Source organism: Salvelinus alpinus, chromosome 20 (assembly GCF_045679555.1).
Source record: "Salvelinus alpinus chromosome 20, SLU_Salpinus.1, whole genome shotgun sequence".
Lineage (NCBI taxonomy): Eukaryota > Metazoa > Chordata > Actinopteri > Salmoniformes > Salmonidae > Salvelinus > Salvelinus alpinus.
The window spans coordinates 2,744,817-2,750,593 of NC_092105.1; positions in this window are offsets into that span (position 1 = coordinate 2,744,817).

The following is a 5,777-nucleotide window of genomic DNA, read 5'->3' on the forward strand; positions in this document are numbered from 1 at the left end:
TTCGCTGTTTGTTCATACATCATTTATAATTATTTAAAACTTAATTGTATTGATATTTAACTAAATAAAATCAGATAATCTGTATAGAACTCTTGAATGTTTTTATTTGACATTGTTGCCATCTGTATCAAAATTAATCACAATGATATTAATTCACATTTCTAATTTGGGGACTATCACTATTCTAAACACGTCTTTTACAGACAGACTTGCTGAAGCAACACAAATACTACCAGAATGGTAATTCTCATGTTCAGTGTTCCGATTATACTGTAGGTGTCGGTGATCTGGCACACACACTGAATAACGGGTCATATATGATCACAAAACATACAGTTGTCAAGTTGTCTGGATGTCCTTTGCGTGGTGAACCATTCTTGATACACATAGGAAACTGTTGAGCGTGAAAAACCCAGCAGCTTTGCAGTTCTTGACACAAACCGGTGCACCTGGCACCTACTACCATACCCTGTTAAAAAGGCACTTAAATATTTTGTCTTGCCCATTCACCCTCTGAATGGCACACATACACAATCCATGTCTTAATTGTCTCAAGGCTTAAAAATCCTTCTTCAACCGGTCTCCTCCCCTTCATCTACACTTATTAAAGTAGATTTAACAAGTGACATCAATAAGGGATCATAGCTTTCACCTGAATTCACCTGGTCAGTCTATGTCATGGACAGAGCAGGTGTTCCTAATGTTCTGTAAACTCAGTGTAGACCAAAGAGCGTAATAGATAGTGTAATCAAATAGTTACAATATCGTCTAGTGTACTAGACATGTTACACAGTACGGCTGGGAATCACCAGGGACCTCACGATACAATATTATCACGATACTTTGGTGGCGATACGATATATTGTGATTATCACGATTCTATATGTATTGAGATTCAATACTGATTTAATTGTAATTCGCTGTTCCAAACATATTGCACACCATATGTCTGCACCATACATTTGCTGCAGAAGGACAAGAGTGAGCATGAGAGAAAGAGTTGATCAGTCATGGAAATAAAAGTGCTGAAAAAAAATTGGAACACAGAGAATTGAGTTCACAATTGAGTTCACAAGTGCCGATGAATCCCTGAAGAGGCTGCAGTAAACCTTTCCATTTGATAGAGAGCCCAGAGCCCAAGCTGTGCTATAAATTCTCGGACAACCCAAAGATTCCTAGAGGCCCTTCCAGACTCCTTCCACCTACCCAAGGATGTCAGAGTACAAAAATCGGTTAACCACCTAACTGAGGATCTAAATTTAACCTTGCGTAATACCCTAGATGCAGTCGCACCCCTAAAAACAAAAAACATTTGTCATAAGAAACTAGCTCCCTGGTATACAGAAAATACCCGAGCCCTGAAGCAAGCTTCCAGAAAATTGGAACGGAAATGGCGCCACACCAAACTGGAAGTCTTCCGACTGGCTTGGAAAGACAGTACCGTGCAATGTACCGTGTCCTGAGTCTGCACAACACTGCCAGGACCTAGGATCAAGGGAGACACTCAAGTTCTTTTAATACTATATCGTAACACAATGATGAAAATAATCATGGCCTCTAAACCTTCAAGCTGCATACTGGACCCTATTCCAACTAAACTACTGAAAGAGCTGCTTCCTGTGCTTGTCCCTCCTATGTTGAATATAATAAACAGCTCCCTATCCCCCGGATGTGTACCAAACTCACTAAAAGTGGCAGTAATAAAGCCTCTCTTGAAAAAGCCAAACCTTGACCCAGAAAATATAAAAAAAACTATTGGCCTGTATCGAATCTCCCATTCCTCTCAAAAATTGTAGAAAAAGCTGTCGCGCAGCAACTCACTGCCTTCCTGAAGACAAACAATGTATATGAAATGCTTCAGTCTGGTTTTAGACCCCATCATAGCACTGAGACTGCACTTGTGAAGGTGGTAAATTACCTCTGCATCTGTCCTCGTGCTCCTAGACCTTAGTGCTGCTTTTGATACCATCGATCACCACATTCTTTTGGAGAGATTGGAAACCCTAATTGGTCTACACGGACAAGTTCTGGCCTGGTGTAGATCTTATCTGTTGGAAAGATATCAGTTTGTCTCTGTGGATTGTTTGTCTTCTGACAAATCAACTGTACATTTCGGTGTTCCTCACGATTCTAGGGCTGATCAAGCCACCGTCCCAGCCATAGTCTTCCAGGTGTCATCTACTGTAGCTGTACAGTTTCCTTTTCTGTCGCATCAGCCTGAATTTCTTTAAGGTCAGTATACACTATTACTGGTAGGGCACTGGAACCAATATATACTTCAAAATATTGCAGAGCTAACAACAAAGCTAGAGCTTCTTGTTCGATGGTTGCATAGTTAGCCTGACATTTGTTAAACTTTACAGGGGTATTACATAAGAGTGCTTTAGCAGTATCAAAAGCTACCTGACAATCAGGGGTCCACTCAAACGATCTAGCCAGACTGAGCAAATCGGTCAATGGAGCAACTGCCGCAGAGACATTTTTACAGAAACTAAGGTAGTAGCCAACCATCCCTAAAAAGCGGTGTAGCTCTCGTCTGGCGGTAGGTGCGGGGAATGCAGTTATAGCCAAGACCTTGGCATCAACAGGTGCGCCTGTCCATGGCCGACCTCTTTGCCGAGATAGGTAACAGTGGTCTTTCCAAACTCGCACTTTGCCAAGTTCAGGGTCAGAGAAGCAGCTGCCAAATGCTTACATACTACCCTTAGAGAGTTGACATGATCTGACCACTCAGATGAATAAATCACCAGATCATCAAGATAAGCACTACAGTTGGGTACTACAGCTAATACGGAGTTAACCAGTCGTTGGAAAGTGGCTGGTGCATTCCGCATCCCAAAAGCCATGACTGAGTACTGTAGGAAGTTGTCTGGGGTTACAAAGGCAGAAATCTCAGAAGCTCGTGAGGTTAACGGAACCAGCCAGTAACCTTTTAAAAGATCTAACTTAGTTACATACGTGGCAGCACCAACAGTGTTGATACAGTCGTCCAGTCTGGGTAACAGGAATGAATCTGGCATTGTGACAGAATTTACCTTTCGATAATCCGTACATAACCTGGAAGTACCATCAGGTTAAGGAACCAGAAATCAAGGAGAATTCCAAGGGCTTGAACTTGGCGTAGCCAGGACATTCTTCAACAAATATCTCACATCATCCGTCATTATCTTCCTCTTAGAAGCATTGACACGATATGGGTGTTGCTTGATAGGGGCAGCAGTTCCAACATTAATGTCATGTTCCAACACGTTTGTGCGATTAGGAACGTCAAATAAAGAGACATGGTAAACTGTGTAGTAGCCTCACAATATCGTCGGCCTGTCCGTCCGTTAAAATGAACCAGACCTGACTGGAGAGACAGCAGCATTTCTGAGTTGGGCAATCTAACGCACTGCTGCTGAGTATTGCGCAACTCTAATCCATCTCCATCAACATCGTCAATAGGACAGTCCACTATCATAGCAGTAGAAGCAGAGGAGACAGCAGTACCTGCCGCTGTTTTTGAACTATCTACCTGGGTGATGGGTCGGGTGTGGTATGCTTTCAACATGTTAATGTGGCACACACGATATTGGCGTTTTCTATCAGGAGTTTGAAGCACATAATCAGTTTCACTTCATTTCTTTTCAATTAAATAAGGACCAGAGAAACGAGCTGACAGTGAAGATCCTGGAACAGACAATAACACCAGTACTTGGTCACCCGGCTGTAGTGGATGAGAAACAGACTGTTTATCATAGTGTCTTTTCATACTCCTCTGCGAGGAAGACAGAGCTTCCTTTGCGAGAGCGCAGGCTTCGTGTAGGCGCTCACGATAACGACTAACGTAGTCCAACACATTCTCATCTCCCGCACACAACTCTTGGGACAAAAACTGTTCTTTAAGGACTTTCATTGGTCCTCTCACTGTGTGACCAAACACTAGTTCAGCCGGGCTGAACCCTAGGGACTCCTGCACAGTTTCACAAGCAGCAAACAAAACTAGAGGAACCTCATCCCAATCTTTCTCAGCCCCACACTACCCTCTGTAGTGCCTTGTGGTCGGATGCCAAGCAGTTGCCACACCAGGCGGTGATGCAGCCAGTCTAGACGATCTCAATGGTGCAGCTGTAGAACTTTTTGAGGATCTGAGAGCCCATGTTGAATCTTTTCAGCCTCCTGAGGGGGAAGAGGAATTGTCATGCCCTCTTCACAACTGTGTTGGTGTGTGAACCATATTATTTATTTTCCCCCCCAATTTCGTGGTATACAATTGATAAACTCAGTCCCTTTTTCAGGACCCTGTCTTTCAAAGATATTTCGTAAAAATCAAAATAACTTCACAGATCTTCATTGTAAAGTGTTTAAACACAGTTTCCCATGCAATTGTGCGCAGTCCACTATCACATGAGTCTCCCAGTCGCGGCCGGCTGTGACAGAGTCTGGTGCAGTGCCTTAGACCACTGCGCCACTCAGGAGGCGCACATGATGTGGAAACCGAGGAACTTGAAGCTCTCAATCTGCTCCAATACAGCCCTGTCGGTGTATTTATATTTGTATTTATTAAGGATCACGTGTGTGTGTGTGTGTGTGTGTGTGTGTGTGTGTGTGTGTGTGTGTGTGTGTGTGTGTGTGTGTGTGTGTGTGTGTGTGTGTGTGTGTGTGTGTGTGTGTGTGTGTGTGTGTGTGTGTGTGTGTGTGTGTGTGTGTGTGTGTGTGTGTGTGTGTGTGTGTGTGTGTATGCATGTCTCTTCACAGTCCCTGCTGTTCCAGAATGTGTATTTTTATCGTTTTTTAAAATCTGATTTTACTCCTTGCATGAGTTACTTGATGTGGAATAGAGTTCCATGTAGTCATGGCTCTGTGTAGTACTGTGCGTCTCCAATAGTCTGTTCTGGACTTGGGGACTGTGAAGAGACCTCTGGTGGCATGTCTTGTGGAGTATGCATGGGTGTCTGAGCTGTGTGCCAGTAGTTTAAACAGACAGCTCGGTGCATTCAACATGTCAATACCTCTCATAAATACAAGTAGTGATGAAGTTAATCTCTCCTCTACTTTGAGCCAGGAGAGATTGACATGCATATTATTAATGTTAGCTCTCTGTGTACAACCAAGGGCCCGCCGTGCTGCCCTGTTCTGAGCAAATTGCAATTTTCCTAAGTCCCTCTTTGTGGCACCTGACCACACAACTGAACAGTAGTTTGTATGCCTTATGACTAATGAGTCGTGGTGTGATCATAACAACATACAGGAACTCAAGTCCTTTTGTTCACCTGACTTAGAATTCCTCACAATCAAATGTCGACCGCATTATCTACCAAGGGAATTCTCTTCGATTATAATCACAGCCATATATATTCCCCCCAAGCAGACACATCGATGGCCCTGAACGAACTTTATTTGACTCTATGTAAACTAGAAACCACATATCCCGAGGCTGCATTTATTGTAGCTGGGAATTTTAACAAACCTAATCTGAAAATAAGGCCCCCTAAATTTTATCAGCATATCGAAAGTGCGACCCGGGCTGGCAGCATTCTGGATCATTGCTACTCTAACTTCCGCAACGCATACAAAGCCCTCCCTCGCCCTCCTTTCGGCAAATCTGACCACGACTCCATTTTGTTGCTCCCAGCCTATAGACAGAAACTAAAACAGGAAGCGCCTGTGCTCAGGTCTGTTAAACGCTGGTCCGACCAATCTGATTCCACGCTTCAAGATTGCTCGATTCGATGACCGAGTTTAGACTATTAAAACCTTCCCCAACCAGAAACCGTGGATTGATGGCAGCATTCGCG